Source organism: Theobroma cacao, chromosome 7, assembly GCF_053813885.1.
Source record: "Theobroma cacao isolate CCN51 chromosome 7, ASM5381388v1, whole genome shotgun sequence".
NCBI lineage: Eukaryota > Viridiplantae > Streptophyta > Magnoliopsida > Malvales > Malvaceae > Theobroma > Theobroma cacao.
In genome coordinates, this window is record NC_142645.1 from 31,060,820 (window position 1) to 31,080,119 (window position 19,300).

Below are 19,300 nucleotides of genomic sequence, written 5' to 3' on the forward strand. Positions count from 1 at the left end.
CTTTGAACAGGTTGAAGACATCATCGAGCAGTTGGGGTCCAATAGCGATGAGCTTCGCAAAGGATGGCACAACATGGTGGATTCATTAATTTGCCACGATGTGGGGCTAGATGAATTGATGGCAAACAAGTACTGGAAAGACATGTTCCACGACTTCCTTATAGAGCAAAGGAGATTTGATTCACTGAGTTTTGATACTACTTACGCGTTAAGCTTAAATCCTGTATGTGTAGCAAATGGAGACATTGCACACATAGGAGCCGTGTGCTTGGATGAAACTGGCCAACCACAAGCCAGTAATCCATATGGCAAAACACATCCCAACTTGGAAGTGTTCTTAAGACAGTTGGAGAAAAACTGCCTCAAACACACCCATGGGACTTGTGGGGAACCTGATGAAGAGTTGTGGTCGAAAGAGACCACGAGGCAACGAGGGCATTGCCTAAATCAAGTGGGGGAGAATGTCTCGATTTGCAGATCGGTGACTAGTTTAGCCCATATGGACTGCCGAGCCAATCCACATGCAAAAGTCCATTAGCTGTCACCTTAGCAGCAAAGCAAAATATTCTAGGGCAACTAGAATATTTTCCAAAAATAAAGTCTTCCTTGTTGATTACTTGCTCATCAAGGAGGCATAGTTTTAGGACTTTACTTTTCTTGTACTCCAAGAAAGTATAGGCTAGATACTTCCATATTTACTTTTACTTGCACACTAAGTTTAGGTTTAGTAGGCTATTATAAATCAAGTCATTGTAAGGCAAGTGGGGGAGAATGTCTCGATTTGCAAATCAGTGACTAGTTTAGCCCATATGGACTGCCGAGCCAATCCACATGCAAAGGTCCATCAGCTGTCACCTTGGCAGCCAAGCAAAATATTATAGGGCAACTAGAATACTTTCCAAAAATAAAGTCTTCCTTGTTGATTACTTGCTCATCAAGGAGGCATAGTTTTAGAATTTTATTCTTCCAATCAAATCAAGTTTGCCGAATCAACCAATTTACTTTGTGCTTAGATCTTAGGTACTTTGTTCTTCTCTCGTTGAGCAATAATACTTATTTATTCTCACCAATCTATTTTTTAATATTTGCTTACTTTACGTTTTTACCCTGATCATCGAGAAACCTCGTTTAGGCTTGCTTAGTGTTACAAACACGAGACTATAGTGCCGCACGGAACTTGACTAAAGTTCCGAGCTCGTGACATAATGGCCAAAGTGAAGCATCCGTGCACTAGTTCAAAGGTCAAATTCCAACTTTCCTTTCTAAGTAGATAAATTCAATTGTATTAGTCTACAAGGCTCAAAATGTAAGCCCAATATGCTTGGGCCACAATTTTCGATGTTATTTTAATCAAAATTGAATAATACTATTCAGAAACTTCTCAAAATTACCTACATCTAGAGGGTTGTTCCAAGTGTCATCTTTATATTTGTGTGATTGAATTTATAGAAAATGCAAAATAGTAATAAAATTCTATGATGACAAAGTCATGCACGCACAAAGAGCAATTCAAGCTCAACAATGATTTGTTGACTTTACCAAAGGCATCAGTGACTTGCCAAATCAATTTTTGTTTTATTCTTTTTACCTCCTTCCAGGTATTGAGCCAGGATTCCAAAGCTGTGCGGATCCATATAAATCTTTATATAAAATTGTGAATAAAAATGATACATTATTAATATTATTATTATTATTTAATGTTAGAATAAACTCTCAGGGAACACCGGTTAAGATTTTACTAAAGATGGAATAAAGAAGTAAGACCCATTGGAAGTACTACTTTCTTTGTGTCGGGCCAATGAAAACAAGAAGTAAAGAAAGTAATTCGCTTAAAGAAGAAAAATAAATAAATAAGAAGTACTACTCTCTTACATATGCTTAGTCAATCTATCTAGCTTTGGGATACCCTTTAACTCACCTTCTGCATTAGTGAATACCTTTAGTCTTTGGTGTAAATGGCCCTGATTTGATAGATAGTCTACTGCTTGATTTGATATGATAGCATTATATTGTTTAAATACAAACTTTCTATACTTAATTGTTTTTAATAATTTTAAACCAAATTTTATTGAAGTTTTTGTATAACATTAGAGTTTATGCTTTTAATTTTTTGTCAATTTCTTGGCAACAAACTTATGATTAAAAATTTTATTTTATTTATTTACACTATTGTTGAAAAATGTCAACATTGAGAAGTTAAATGTTGTATGCGTGTATTTGGAAAAAAATAAAATGCATCACATAGCACCTGTAGAAAAGAATTTTGTCGAAGTAAAAAATTCACTATATAATTATCTAATAGAAAGTTGATAATTAAGTAATCAATCAAGAATTAAGTACAATAGATTTAAAATGGTAATGATTAGATAAAAAGCTTGTGAGGAAATCAAGAGGCAAATAAAAATAACTAAGAAAACTTTCATATGGCTGAATTAAAAAAAAAAAACATCTAGGGGCTATAAAATAGGATTTGGAAAAGCCAAGGGGCCATGGCTACCATTAGAAATATTTTGTTGTCGCTTACTGTTTTTGCTACCTAAATACCTGCATGACAAGCCTTTGTATTTTATAATTTTCTCCTGCTTCAAATGCAATGAAACTTTTGCGAGTTTAGGTTAACCATAGATTTTGCCAATAGTTTTTCATAAAACTGGCTTCTGTCATACATCACATCTTTATGATATCACATGGTACATCACATCTTTATTGATGCTGGAATGGAAAAACTAAAAAAGCCTTTGCAGCCGTCATGCCAAGTAAAAAAAAAATAAAAACTTTTCAACGCTCGAGATAGAGAAATTTAAAGAGTTTGAAGTAAAAAACATAACAAAAGGAGAATAAAAAAAAAGGAAAAAAGAAAAAAATATGGAATATGTGAAATGAGACTTCTAATGTCTCTTTTTATGATGGGTGTAGTGCTGCTTTCACTCGTGGTTGTATGCTTTGGGGGATGGTTTTGGTGGGGTCTGGAGGTTAGGGGGAAGCTCTCTTTCCTTTTGTTAAGCAGGTGTTTGGCTTGAGAATAGTGTTTTTTATCTGTTTTCAGGCCGAAAGGATGTGGGTGATGGAGAAAGGGAGGTTGTGTCAAGGGTCATGGTTCCTCTTTCATTTTGGAACCGCTTTGAGGTTAGGGAGGTTGCTTTTCATTTTGAATGGGTGGATTGTAGTCCGGACTTCTTGTGACAGGAAGGTTATTATTATTTTTTTTTTTTGCAAAATGTTGTGGTGTTTTCCCCTTTTCCTGTCTCTTGTGCTGCCACCTTCTTGTAGCGGGGATGATTTTCATGTGTTTTCTAGCTGACAAAGAGCTGGAGATGATTTCTGCTTGGAACGCTGTTGCTCTCGGTCTCCTGCTGAAGGTTTCTTACGGGTGATTGATATCATTCTTTGCGCCATGGGGTTAGCCTTGTTGTACGGTTTTTAAGTGCAGCTTGGGCGAGTTTGGTTCTTCGATAGAAGGGTTCTTGGACTGCTTCTAGTGGTTTTTTTTTTTTTTTTCTGTTTTTTTGAGAGGCTGAGCTTTTGTTTTCTTTCTTATAGTGATGGATCATGAGCAAACTCTCGTTTTTATCTTTTGATGTAGGTATGCAGTCTTGACCGTTTAGCTTTTGATGCTATGGAAATATTTTGGAAGTGGCTGGGTCCTTTTGACAAATGTACTGATTCTCTCACACTCACTGTATTATTTATGTCATTAGAGTCTTCTGCCTTTCGAGTTAGAGATTTAAAATGGCATACAGTTGATGGAATTAATAAAAACTATCTTTCAAAAAAAAAAAAAATAGATAAAAGAGCTTCAAAGTTTTGACAAAGTATTCTGGTTTCCATCTTTGGATGTTCATTTATTGATACAATGTATTGAACTTGAACAGGAATTAGTTAATCTATTTTCCATATTTGACAGTGCTTATGACAATTATTCTTTCTATATCTTCTTTTCATGGTATGTTAAATAAAGGGTTATCTTCTCTTCCAGATACGAACAATGGCCAGCAATTGGACTGTCCAATTGATTTTGACCTCGTGCTTCTACCCAAGTCTTGAACAGCATTTGAAGTAATGGAGCCAAACATTTTTAAAGCAAATTTGAAGTCCCTTTTGTATTAAGCTGGGCTTATAAAAGCAGAATGTGGCATGTCAATGGCTGATCATTGATTTGCTTTATCTTTTCCTAAATTTCTCTATATGTAGGTGATTGATGAATATGATCTAGTAATTGATAAAAGCTGCTTGAATTATGGGTGCCCTGTGTGGCAGTTTCCAAGAAGAAGAGATTTAATGGCTCAATTAGGAGCTCCTAATTGATAAAGTGACAGAACAGTCCCCATTAGAAGACTCTGGACGCTTGGGTTCCAGAGCTGGCAGTTACGTAATGGCTGAAACTCCTAAGAGTCAAGGCACCAAATTCACTTGGAAAACAAACCCACTTCAACTTCTGCATGCTATTATTTAAAGGTGAAAAAACAATTTATCATTGCCAACTTTTAAAAAATCTCATATTCTTCCCTGTGTAGCTTCCAGTAACTTCCTCTGGCCTTCATGAGCAACCGAGAATGGAAGGTGTAGACAAGATAAGTAATTTACCTGACACAATTTTAAGTCACATCCTATCATTCCTTTCGACAAAGAAAACAGTTGGAACCTCCATTTTATCGACCTGGTGAAGTAAGATTTTTTCTTTGATATCTGATCTTAACTTCCATGATTATTGTAAAAGGAGGAAATCGGATATTTATAGTTTCATGAATTTTGTGGATCGAGTTCATTTTCACCATATTGGGATTGTAGATAAATTTTGCCTCAAGTGTGGAGAATCTGCTGACTTTTATCGAGTTGATGGATGGATGGATATGATATGGGCTATCGAACAGGGTTAGAGAGCTTGATTTACACCTTCAGTTTAAGCAGTCACTAAATTGAAGAAATGGTGGAATTAAGATTGGTCAAAATATCTGAAAAGTTCTTATATTAGGATATTTTCTGTCACGACCCGGAACTCCCATCAATCCCGTGACAACCGCCGCGACGTCCCGATAGGCACTCATTACCCCGAATGCCGATCGAAATCTCGCAAGGCTTAGCATCAGCTTTTGCATCTCCCCAGTGAGCGACAGTTATTAAATCTCACATTTCAAAAAAAATCATAAGTCATTTCCAAATCAAAACAATAAAATATTACTTTCTGGCTCACAGGGGCATTTTTGTCATTTTTCTTCGAAAATACCAAAACTCGCCAAAAACATGGTGTAAAAGCTAAATATATTCATACATATTTTAAATTAAATAACTGAAGAATAAAATTACTTTTACAGTGACACGTGGGCCCTCAACTAACTAAGAAGATGTAGGGCTACGAACCCTTACTTTCTAAGATGCAACTCTGAGATTAATTCTCGTCTTAATCAACTATCAACAAATTGTCCTGAGCCTGAAAAATGTATAGGAAGAAGGGGTGAGATTATAAAATCCCAGTGAGTAGACAGACATCATCAAAATAATCTAAAGCCGAGTAATAGGAGACAATTAAAATAATTCATCCCAACCCATATAAATAATTGGATTTCATCTAATTACTCAACATGGCTTATGCACTTTTCAAAAACTTGGCCCTTGCCAAAAATCCATTCTCGGGGATACCCCGCGGAGGCATCTTACCAAGACCGCCAAGGCTATTTATTGTCACACACACAAACACATTTCACCTCTAACAACACAGCCGTTCCTTGGCGTTGGCTGAGTCCTAGTTTCACGTGGTGGGCAGCGTGAAGTGTACTCAAATCCTACCTCCGGAGTTATCGTACGCGCCTCTCCAATCGAGGTAAGCTCAATAATTGGGAACCGTGCCCCTCTAATTAGGCTGGCCCACGGAACCCCCGTTACTACAGTGCCCACTTTATAATCCACCAACTAATAAAATCACAATAGTATGACATGGCTCACTTAACACATTCAAGGCAAATCAAAGCAGTTCACATATTCTTTAAATCATAAAAATAACCAGTCATACCCACATTTATCATAAGCCATTTAATGTAAAATCATGAATAAACAACACAATCATAGTATAGGTCTCCAATTACTCTATTTTTGAAATCATTATTAAATTTTAAAAAATATTATAAAATTATTTTATAAAATCCCATTTTCCCATAAAACACAATAATTTTCCAATTAAACCATTTTTTCATAAAATCACACAATTAAATAAATCTACTCTAGATAATTAAGACGATAGTAAGTTTACTCACTGTACTAGGAGTAGATATACTCCTATTCTCGATCCTCGGGTGTAGTCTTTTACCCCGTATCAGATAGCTCACCACCTATCCACAATACATGACACAAAAAATTCAATAATTTGTGTCAAATCAATATATATTATTTCAGGCTCTTATCCATGCGTATGCACTAGATAGGGTGTGAAATGTTTGGACAATCGCTTAATCACAGTGTCCGACCTAACTCGCCTATACACGGTGTAAATTTCTAAAATCTCCAATTCAACTCCAATCCCATCCATTTCAATTTCAATTATCCAATTATATCCACAATACCTCAATGACTGTGAATGTGGTCCAATTTATCAGTTCGGATCACAAATTACGCTTTTACCCCTAGTGGGTAAAAATTTTAATTTTTTTGCACCGAAAATTCCCATTTAATTTCCAACCTCATAATTCATCATTTTTCCATCTAATTCTCTTAAAATAAAGTCAACCTCATCCTCACACACCATTGGCTAGATTCGACCTAGAGAAATTCATGGAGAAAATGAATATTTTTCTTGTTGTTTTACTCATAAACATGCTAAACTAACACTAAACACTAACATAGTTCAAAATCAAATTAATCTAACAACTTTCTCTCTCTAAACCCATATGATCAGATTTGAATGCATCATCAAAACACATAATTTAACCATGGAAAATAAGGAGAAATGCATGGAAATGATAAATCTTAAGCTAAGCTTGAAAAATCATACCTTTAAACACTTGATTCCTTGAAAAATCACACTTCTTCTTTGAATTTTCTCACTCTAAGGTTTGTTCTTATTTCTCTCTCTCTCCTGCTGCTTTTGGCTGACCCTCCAAATGAAGAATTCTGGAATTTTCAAGCCTTTTAATAGGCTTAATAAAATATTATTATTTTATTTACCTTTTGAATATTTTATTATTTTATTTTTTTCTAGCCATCTTTTTGACTTTCTTTTTCTACCACTCAATCCTCTTCACTTATCCATATCTTCCATGAAATTTCTAGACTTTTCCAAAGTTTTGGTGGAGTAAATTTTTAAAAATTACACTTTTACCCCCGTAAAGTGAAAAATTACATTTTTGCCTCAAAAACTGAAAAATTGCCCATAGACATATTTTTCATCCCTTATACTCATACCATTCTCCAATTTCTCAAATGTGATCTAAATTCTCTCAAAATCTCAAATTTTGTCTACGGGTGGAAAAATTACGATTTTGCCCCTAGATAGTGAAAATTCTGATTTGACTCCGAATTGATCCTCGAACTCCGAATTACCATTTTGAGTCATCCCTGAACTGTGAAACTCTTAATTTCACCTTAAAATTCCTATTTGAACTAGTTCGAGGCTTAATCGACTCAATGGTACCATTAGGGGCAATATCATCATTTAACGATTTCTCGAACTTGCTAAATATACAAACATTCTATCGAGCATGTAAATGACATTATAATTATTTTACAAAGCAGGGTTTGACATTTTCTTTAATAATTTCAAGAGTTAAGCTTGTAACTATGTAAGAACAAATGCATGGAAGTTAAATCATATCAAGAACTTATCAAGGATCACTCTAATAATGTTCAAGAAAATTTGATCATTTCGTCATAATCAAAACTATAATAATTTTAAAGCTAACAGATATGGGACAAACTAGACGAGCTATATAGGCAACCACTCGAAAGAGAACTAGATGAGGATGATCTATTGGATGAGAGCTCATCAAGTGATGATGAAGAGAGTATCAAAATTTGGACTTCAAGACCAAACTATGAGGTAAGTTCTTCTTCTTATGAACCACATGTCTTTACAGGTGGTGAATTGGCAAGTATGTTTGAAGACTTAACCCTCACATTTCAAGATCTTAGCTTTAACCAAAAAGAAGAAATCTCTAAGCTTAAGATAAAAAATGAATCATTAATGGAAGAAAACATTCAATTGAAAATTGATGTTGAGACACTTCAAAGGAATTATGAATGTTTAGAAGAAGAAATTAAGAGACTAAAGAATATTGTTAAAGGAAAGGAAAGATAAGAAATGTGAAATCATACATTAAGCAAGAGGATGGGTTAGGAAATCCTTAGGTGAGCATGTAGATTTCATGTTGTTAACGTTAAACTTAGTTTTGACCTTAAAAAAGAATTCATTGTCGCCTTGGTTGGCTGTCACTGCTAAAGTAGAAATTTTTCTAAATTTGTAAGGGGCCAAAATATGTGATTTTTATATGACAATATTTTAGAAATAAACAATGGTGGTAATTATTCCCTCAATATTTAGATGACCAAAAATATTTTTTCATAATTTTTGGAGTATGTTTGCTATGGTAAATGGGAGCTGCAAATTTAATTTCAATCAAACTTTTTCGATTTTGTTCTTGAAACCAAAATTTCGATTTTTATTCTTTTGGATTTTGAATTTTTTTTACATTTTTATTGAATTGAAATAGGGGGTGTTTACTTACATACATTAAATATCTTAAGTAAATGGAGAGTAAAAAGAAAAGAAGTAAAAATGAGGACATTTACTTAAATAGTATTTAATATAAATAAGCTGTGTAGGTTTTTATAGGCAATCTACCTCAGAAACTGTATTTTGTCTCAAATGTATGGATACATGTTTATGATGTATTGATACATTTAGCCTAGAAAGGGTTTTTGATGAACATATATCGATACATACTCATAATGTGTTAGATTTGGATTGTAGTGTATGCTTGTGATTGTGTAACTTATGGATTTCAAAAATTTTCTATCTATGGAAGCAATTTATCCAAGTTACACAAGTGGAAATTCACAATCGTAGATCATCAAAATTAAATAATAATCACATCAATATAAAATAATGAAAAGTAAGAGATGTTACCTACTCTGTGATAGGGATATATTTTATTATGTTTTCATAGTGAATTGTAGTAAATTCACCACCACACCAATTGTTGGAATTCTTGACCGGTTTGAATTACCACTTATTCTTTAAGAATCTTTCAATTTCGAACTTAAAGTGGGCTAGGTATGGAATACTTTTCAAGATGGTAACTAGAAAGTTTTCTCTCTATTTCTTCTATGCAATTTTTCTTTACACTTGTAGAAAATTGTTAGAGCAAGAAAAAACCTAGAGAGAAAGATAGAGGAATTTGGCTATCTCAAAATAGGGTGGTTAGGGTTTTGGCCAAAATCACATATTTATAGTATGATTTTCGACCCTATAAAATTAAAAGAGATATTTCTCTCTTAAAACTCCTTTTAATTTAATTAATTGACTAATTCGAATTAAGTTAATATTTTCCACCTACAATTATAATTAAATAATCATTTATTTATTTAATTATAATTGCTAGCCCATGTCAAATTCGGATTATTCTAATTTATTATTATCAATCTTTAATTAAAAAGAATTAATAATAATATAAGGAAATCCTAAACACACATGGAGTAATATAATTATGTCATAATTATAATTAATTATAAATAAAGAATTAACAATTTTAATTCTTATATTTATAATTAAATATATTCCATTATTAATTTTATTTATAAGTCAATAATTATGTTAATAAATGTTTTTCTATACAAAAATATTTCTATATTAAGATAATTTTGACTTACTAAAAATAATATAATTAAGACAACTCTTGTCTCAATTAACTCGCATATACTCATGTTTATAATTAAAAACATTATATGCACCTTGTCTAAATTAAGACAACACTTAGTTACCAAATTTGAAAATTAATTTTCATAAATAATTACACATGCATTCCATCTTGAACGAGTTGAACTCTACGAAGCTAAGTGGGGAATCACATTAGATGTAGATATTTCAAACTCCAATAAACATAGAGTAATCTTTTAATCTCATTAATAATAATTCTAGTTTATTAACCATGGAATCAATCCACCATAGATTCATGGTTGTACTCTTGTATTATCTAAAGTTACGAGAAGTATCCAAAATGTAAAATTTAATATTGGTTTGTCTAATTACAAACGTTATGTTATGAACCTTCATAGTCATCTAATGACAAAAAATGACTTCACCGTTTTAACTTTAATGTCAATTTTGTCCCCTAATCTCAGATTTCATCCAATTGGTGATCCAATACTCGAGATTTAATCTTTTAAGTATTAAGATATGATGAGTAGCTAATTCATCAATCTACTAGACCTAGATTAAATCACCAATCCCAAATTGTTCTTAAAAGTTAGCTAAGTTCTTTAGGTTAGGATTTAGTTACATTTAGTTATTTTTGTAATTAGTTTATTTTTATTAAATTATTTTATTTTATGCTAATTTTATATTTATTTGCCTCAATTTAGTTATTATTTATTAGTTTTTATATTTTTGTAGGATTCTAGAAGAATAAGGATTAATTGGGTGAAGAAAGGTGTTTAAGGAGTTTGGGCCCTATATGTACATGTCGCGGTATTTTAACCATAACTCTCATTCCAGAACTCAAAATAATGTTATTCTTCGACCATTGGAAAGCTAAGAGATAAAGCTACAACTTTTTTGAAAATCACTTTGCCCATTTCTACCTCGAGGATGGATAAAACCACAGTTGAATTTGATAGAGTGTAATAGTTAGCAAGAGAAGGCATGAAGCAAATGGAGCATCGGGGCTTAGATGGGGTATGCCGCGGTGTTGAGCTAGAAAACTTGAAGAAACAAGGCGAAAAAGAGCGCTCTGCGGGCTGACTAAGTCTATATTGGGCCTTACACTTATTCTAAGCCCATATTAGGAGTTTTAGGCTAAAATAGTTTAGTTTTGGTATAATTAGGTTAATTTAGGCTATAAAAATAGTTAGCTTAAGGAGAAGTTAATCACACACACATTGAGGAGAAATCCTGAGAGAGATTCAAGAAGTTAGAAGTTAAGAGTGAAGATTGAAGATCAAGGCTACAAAAATATTTATTTTCTTCTTCTTTAGCTTTTATTTTCTTGTTACTCTTGATGGCGAAACTTCATATGTTTTTATTTACTTTTGCAACTATGTCTAGCTAAATTTATTTTTCTAGGATTTCAATTGAACTCACATGTAATTTAAATTTTTAATCTCTTTCTAGATTATTTCCAGTCGGAGAGAATTGTTTATTCCAATTTATTTTTAACCCTTTTAATTGCCTGATCACTAATTAAATCGATCTAGAAACCTAAGCAAACTTGGGAAATGGAGTGTAGTGTGGACTAAAATTGGAATAGCACATGATCATATTTATTTGATTAGGTGAATAAATTGATTTGCGTATAGGATAGGAATATACTTATATGTCGTATGTAGCCTGATTAAAGCCTGAACTTAGTTAGACTATTTTAATTTTAATTCGCATAAGAATATAGTGTTTTGTTTTTTTTTTTTCAAAAAAGCTAGAATAACTCTCTAGCCCAGCTCCCTATTTAACTTTGATTAATATTCAGAAAATAAAGTACATTATGGAGGGGGACATAAACCTTACCTCCGAAAATAAATTGAAGTATAAAAAACCTAAGAACATATTACTCTCTTATCATTTATTTTCCTTGTGCATAGGAGAAGCGATACATTTCTTTTACAATGATCTAATGTGCAAAAGTAAAATAAAATTCCAAAGAGAGATATTATTTTCCTTGCAAATTTTAATAATGCTATGGGAAATAATATTACTCTTTTACAATAAGCCAACATTAAAAAATAAATAAGGAGAACTACTCCCTTACATTTATTTGAACCTAACATATGGTAAGTTCATTTTATCTAATTTTAAGATGCCATTTAGCTCACCTTCAGCTTGATGAAAAACGTTGTGTCCGCTATGTGAGTGGCCTTGATTAGATAAGAAATCTACTGCTTCGTTACCCTTATGATGGATATGAGTGATTCGGTAGTTGAAGTGTTATAAACATTTTCTAATGGAGGCAAGAATATACCGAATATCATAAGATCAATGAGTACCTTGGGCTATCATATGGACAATCACCTTTGCGTCCATTTCAATCCATAACGTATGATCATTATAATCTCGACACAAGAAACTTTTTGAAGAGCAAGTACTTTAGCTTTCATTTAATGTTTGTACCAAAATTTTTAGAGAAGGCAAAATTAAGTTTACTTGTGTTATGTCTCACTACACCATCTCCTGTTGCATTTTGACAATTATCTCTCAAACTCCCATCTATATTTAATTCAATTTCACACCTACCTGGTTTCAACCATGTGATTATTTATGGCGGAATAAGGATAGGTTAATTCAACAAGGAAACACTCCACTACTTCGCAATCTGCATGTCCCTTTCCATTGTGCCTGCGTATAAGATCTCCTTTATAAAGTTGCATCAACAACTTCATGATCCGCCATATAACTCGCTGTTGATAATCACCTAATTACCTATGCTTAGAGTCATTCCTTTCAACCCATAAAAACCAACATATAAATGTTTGTAATAAAACACGAAAATGTCTCTGCTTTGTATAGTCTCGTGAGTAATACCAAGCCCATAAAATGTGCAAAATATTACGTGGTCATTCAATCGACACTTGAAAAAATTATGAAAATTATTTCCACACATGCCTTGCTGCAGGACTTTCCCAAAGCACACGTAATGGTGTCTCTTCAAATCTACAACACTGACATTTTGAAGCCATTTGGAAGCCATTTGCCTTTAATCTTATATCAATAGGGAACTAGTTATGTATAACTCTTCAAAAGAAAATGAAATAGTCAAAGGAATACTTATATGCTGAATTAAATCATAGGCATTATTTTGAAGTTGTTTCTGACAAATTAATTCCCACGTAATTTTAGTAGAAAAGATCCCATTAAAAGTATGGATCCAGTATGCTACATCATTGTTGTCATATTCTATTGGGATTTCAATAAGATTTGCTACCATGCAATTAGGTAAATAGCATTTTAATTTCTCCACATCCCACTTGTCATCTTTATAAAAGTAATGAACTTTAATAGAAAAATGCAAATGGGAAGAGAAAGAATTTACCAAAGGCGTATTTCCCATCCAACAATCATGCCAAAAAATTAAGTCTCCTTTGCCAATTTTCCAATGTATATCCTCCTTTGCAATTCGACAACCATGTTATAAGCTTTTCCAAATCTAAGAATCATGAATTTTTTCATTCACCTGCATAGGCACTTGTCCACCACAATATTTTTGTTTCATGAATCTAGCCCAAAGACTATTGGAACTACGAAATGACCACCAACGCTTTATATTAAAAGCTCCAAAAATATCCATTAAGCTTATAATTTCTAAGTGTTTTGGTTAAAGTAGATATTTTTATAAGAGACTCGGGAGAGCATTATAAATAATTGAGGACTCTAGGTTAGCAATTCAACCCATTAGAGTAAAAGTAAGAAAGAGAGGTAAGATTTAAATGAAGTGTGAGGGATATTGTAATCCTAGGCTTTTCTAATTCGATTTATATTCCATTATATCTTTGCTTAGATCTTTAATTAGTGTTAATTAGTTTAGTTTTAGTTGATTAGTTTTTAGTTAAATTAGTTATTAAATATTTTATTGTTTGAACAAAATTAAATTGTTTTTATTTTAGAACTTAGTAATATTCTAGATGAATTCTTTGTGGGATTAATACTTTACTTACCAATATATTATTTGTTCCATACGTATACTTGCGTAGATAGAATTTTAACTGAGAAGTTTTTGGCACCGTTGTCGAGGATTTGTTTTATAGAATTTTTTCTAATACTAATACCAAGAAAATTTTGTTTTAATTCAAACCTTATTTTATTTATTTATTTATTTTTCTTGTTTTCAGGCATCTTTGGTCATCGTATGTGAAAGAGGAACTTGAATCATATTCCTTTTGATCCAGAGATAGAAATACCTTTTAAAAGACTTCGAGGGGAAAATTTGCAAGTTCAAACTCTAAATCAAAAAATGGCTGAAGATAATAATAATAATCATTGTAACAAAGTTGGCATTCAGATTCTTGAAGAGAACAAAGCTTTGTGGAATTATGATGTGCCCTTCTTGTAAGGCTTATACCAAAGCATTAGAAGACCTTTTATCAATGCAAACAATATTGAGATTAAGCCTACTTACATTCAGATGATTCAGTTTACTGTTCAGTTTGGTGAGTTACCTAATAATGATCCTAATTCTCACTTGGTTAATTTCTTGGAATTCTACAATACTTTCAAATATAATGGGGTGACTGATGATACTATTAGACTTAGACTCTTTTCGTTTTCATTGAGGGATAAGGCAAAGAGTTGGTTGAATTCACTACCCACTAAATCTATTACTACATGAGAAGACTTAGCTCAAAAATTCTCAGCAAAATTCTTTGCACCTGCAAAGACTAGAAAGTTGAGGAATGATACAACTTCATTCACACAATTTGATGGTGAATCCTTATATGAGGCTTGGGAACAATTTAAAGGTTTGCTTAAAAGATGTTTGCACCATGGGCTTCCTCAATGGCTTCAAATTTAGACATTTTACAATGGGTTGGTTAGTTTAATTTTATCTACAATTGATGCCATTACTGGTGGAGCATTGATGGGTAAAAATCCTGACGAAGCTTATAATTTGTTGGAAGATATGGCATCCAATAATTATCGATGGCCTTTCGAAAGGTTTGGTTCTAGAAAAGTTACAGATGTTTATCAAATTGATGCATTGAATGCCTTCTGTCACGACCCGGAACTCCCCATCGAGCCCGTGACAACCGCCGCGAGGCCTCGACAGACATTCTTCACCCCGAATGCCGATCGAAACCCCGCAAGGCTTAGCATCAACTTCCGCATCTCCCCGGTGAGCAACAATTATTAAATCTCGCATTTAAAAAAATCATAAGTCATTTTCAAATAAGAATAATAAAATATTATTTTCTGGCTCAGGGGCATTTTCGTAATTTTTCGTCAAAAATCTCAAAACTTGCTAAAAATGTAGTAGGTAAGTAGAAAATATATATTTAATGATTTAAAAACAAAATAAGTATCTAAAACATTCATTTGAAAGCAAATTGTTAACAACTAGTACTATTCAAAAATAATCAATAAAATATTCTATTTTCCCATAAAATAAATTTTTATAGAAATATTCATAAATAATTTTTTCGCACATGAAAGTAAAGTAAAAATTGTATGAATAGAAAACAGATAACCAAAATATAAGTTTTGATCTGCAATGACACGTGGGCTCCAATTGACCAAGAGGATGTAAGACTGTGAACTCTTACTTTCTATAATGCAGTTCCGAGCTTAGTTCTCGTCCTACTCGACTATCTACAAACTGTCCTGAGCCTGAAAAATGTATAGGAAGAAGGGGTGAGATTTTATAATCCCAGTGAGTAAACAGATACCATCTAAAGTATCTAAAGCCGAGTAAATGGAGACAATTAAAATAAGTCATCATACTATAATTTCATTACCTTTCAGTTCATTTCAACCAAATAAAATCAATCCATATAAATCGAGTAATCAACTTGGCTTATGAATTTCTTAAAACTTTGGCTCGTGCCAAAACTCATACTCGGTGATACCTTGCGCAGGGCATCAAACCGAGTCCGACAAGGCTGTTAAAATTTTGTATACACTTAAAATATATTTTTAGTTTGAGAAAAATACAGCCGTTCCTTAGCGTTGGCTGAGTTCCCCTTCACGTGGTGGTTTGGCGTGAAGTGAACCCTAAGCTTTACCCCAGGAGATATCCTACGCGCCTCTCCGTTCGAGGTAATAATATAATGGAGTTTACCGTGCCCCTCTAATAGGCTGGTCCACGGAACCCCCTCTGCAGTAAATAATTAATATATAATCCACCAATCAATAAAATTCATTCTAGCATGACATGGCAATTTATCGCAACGTAGCCTCTCAAGGCTGAATACTCAGTGCAAATAATTCTAACACCAAAATCAGTTTAGCCATTCATGCCCATATATTGTCATAAGCCATTCAATTTAAAACCATAAATTTACAACACAAGCAGACAGTCTCCAATTACTCTATTTTGAAAATCAGTATTCGATTTTCCAGAAAATTTATAAAATCATTTTATAAAATCACAATTTCTCTTAAAACATAGCAATTTACCATTTAAACCCATTTTCCATAAAATCACACAGTTGTATAAAACTACTCTAGATAATTAAGACGATAATAAGTTTACTCACTATTCTAGGAGTCGATGTACTCCTAATCCCAGTCTCCAAGCACAATCTCTGTACTTTTACCAGTGTACTTTGCTCACCACCTATCCACAATGTACAATACATAATTCATCACATCAATGCTTGACCATTATAAAATCAATTCAGGCTCGGTATATATGCATGATATGATATACAACTTATCAAACTACCGCTTAAATACGGTGCTGACCTAATTCGGCCTATTATCTCCAATTTAACTCCAAATCAATTCTTCTCACTTTCTACACTCCAATTATACCTAAATTACCTCCATGACTGTGAATGAGATTCAATTTATCAGTCTCGGTAGCAAATTACAAAAATACCCTTAGTGGGTAAAAATCGTATTTTTGCTCCGAAAATTTCCATTAACTTTCTAGGCTCATAATTCATCATTTCTTAACCAATTCTCCTAAAATGAAAATCAAATTCATCCTCACTCAACACATGATAAATTCAGCCATTAATCGTTGTGGGAGAAAATAAATTCTTTTCTTGTTGTTTTGTTTCTAAATATGCTAAACTAACTTAAAACACTAACATAACTTAAAATCAAATTAATCTAACAACTTTCTCTCTCCTAACCCATTTTTTCAGAATTGAATTCATCATGAAAACATGTAATTTAATCATGAAAAATAAAGAGAAATGCTTGGGAATAAGAAAACTCAAGCTTAATAGAAAAATCTCACCTTTTTCACCTAATTTCCTTGAAAATTCACACTTTTTCTTTGATTTTCTCTCTCTAGGGTTTTGTTTTTATTTTCTCTCTCTTCTTGCTGCTTTGGCCGGCCATGGGGTGGAAGATGGGCTGATTTTATGCCTTTTAAAAAGGAAAATAATAAATTAATAAAGGTATGACACATGGCATCATGTCATTGGCCCGTTTTTAAAATTTTAAAATTTTAATCCTTTTTATCTCAACCACACAATTAGTCAATGGTCAAAATGAGGATAAATGAAGACCATGTGCTGGAAAATGTCCTGGTGGTGCAAAATTACAATTTTACCCCTGGGGTGGTAAAATTACCATTTTACCCTTTTACTCCAAATTATACCGTAATTAAAATTTTTCACTTTTAAACCTCAAATCTTACTCCAATGAGTCAAATTATACTCCAATAAGTCAAATGGGGCCAAAAAAATCTTTTCTAAAATTCCCATTTTGTCCCGAAGTGGCAAATGACCATTTTACCCCTAGATAGCGAAAATTCCGGTTTGACTCCAAATTGATCCTCGAACTCCGAATCACCATATTAAACCATTCTGAGACTTGAAAATTCTTAATTTCATCGTAAATTCTCTATTTGATCTAGTCGAGGCTTAAATCAACTTTATTATACCTCTAGGTGCAATACCGACTTTTGTAAATTTTTCGGAACTCTCCTAGCATGCAAACAAACTATCCATCACATGTATGTCATGATAAATATTTTTATAGAGTCGAGCTTGTCATCTTCTCCCCCACTTGGATCAACCATATGATCTTTCTTCTTGATTGACTTCGACATCCGGCTAAATATTAATATTTTAATAATATTTTATTAATAAAATATTATTTTATTCTAAAAATTTTATCTTGTCTCCTTGGTACCCAAAATACCTTATTATGCCTCACTTGACTTCCAAATCGCCTTTTATCTCACAAATTCTCCTCTGATAAAATTATTATTATTTTATTATTATTTTCTCACTTGCGAAATATTTTACCCTAAACTACTCCTTTCGTTTTTTATCACTTTTAAACATTTTAATTGACCTCAATTTGCATTCGATCAACTTTATTTATCACTATATCAAAGTATGGGGTATTTCACCTTCACTGCACAAATAGCTGTATTGACAAAAGATTATACACAATGGGAGTTAATGCTTGTCCAAAACTCCTTTATAACTTGTGATTTGTGTGAAGATTGCCATTCAAGTGATCAATGTCCATCTAATCCTAAATCAATTTAGTTTTTTGGGAACTTCAATAGGTAGAAAATAACCCATACTCCAATACTTATAATTCTAGTTGGAGGAATCATCCAAACTTCTCATAGAATAATAACCCAAGACCTTCGAATCCAAGGACAAATCATTGTCCTAGCTTCATATCATGAGCAATACCTCACATCCTTGAGAAAAAGACTACTATAGAGGAGATGTTCATGCAATTATGACAAAAAATGACGCCATCATTCAAAATTAAACAGCACAAATTCGTAATCTTGAGATTCAAATAGAACAAATTGCTAGTTCCATAAATAATGGACCCCAAGGTGTTGTCAAATTTGCACATGCAAGTATACGTATCGAACAAGTAATATAGTGATGAAGTAGAGTATTGTTTCCACAAAGATTAGTTCTTAAATTTTTTACTAAGTACTAAAATCTTATAACAAATCACTATTATTTAAGTAATCAAAATTTACAAAAATTAATTAAAACAAAATTAAAATGAACACTAAATTAACTAACAAACTAAATAAGTTGAGAACAATAGTATATTAAAGACCTAAGATTATGAGTTCATTCAACATTTCATCTGAGACCAGTTTTTCTTGTTATTTATCTTTCCTAGGTGGTTTTACTAACCTAGAATCCAAAGCTATGGACAAGTCTCCATTGAGTTGCTTGTACAAATACCTAACTTAATTAGTTCACTATATGTCTATAGGAATTAATTAAATTAAGTTCATTAAACAAGTGTCCTAATGTGGCTATGTATGGCAATTGGCGTATGTTTACTTGAATCGTGAATCAGATCACCTAAGTGACGTGAACATACACTATTGAAACCTTACTCCAATCTAAAGTCTCTCTGTTGAGTCTCAATTAGATTCACAAATTAGTTAATTGCTGGCCAAGCAATCAAAAGCATTAAGAACATAATTGAATAAGCAAAACAATACCCATT

General features: G+C 32.6%; 1 long non-coding RNA gene and 1 other non-coding gene across 2 annotated transcripts; one reads left to right on the plus strand and one right to left on the minus strand.

The window, feature by feature from the left end:
* The first annotated feature begins 2,965 nt into the window (after positions 1-2,965).
* LOC148761788 (uncharacterized) lies at positions 2,966-4,225 on the plus strand. The gene is made up of 2 exons (XR_016027563.1): positions 2,966-3,656; positions 3,977-4,225. It is a non-coding gene; the product is annotated as an uncharacterized LOC148761788 (long non-coding RNA).
* A 10,345-nt stretch (positions 4,226-14,570) lies between these two features.
* Positions 14,571-14,677, minus strand: LOC148761789 (small nucleolar RNA R71). Its single transcript, XR_016027782.1, has one exon. It is a non-coding gene; the product is annotated as a small nucleolar RNA R71 (small nucleolar RNA).
* Between the last annotated feature and the right edge of the window lie 4,623 nt (positions 14,678-19,300).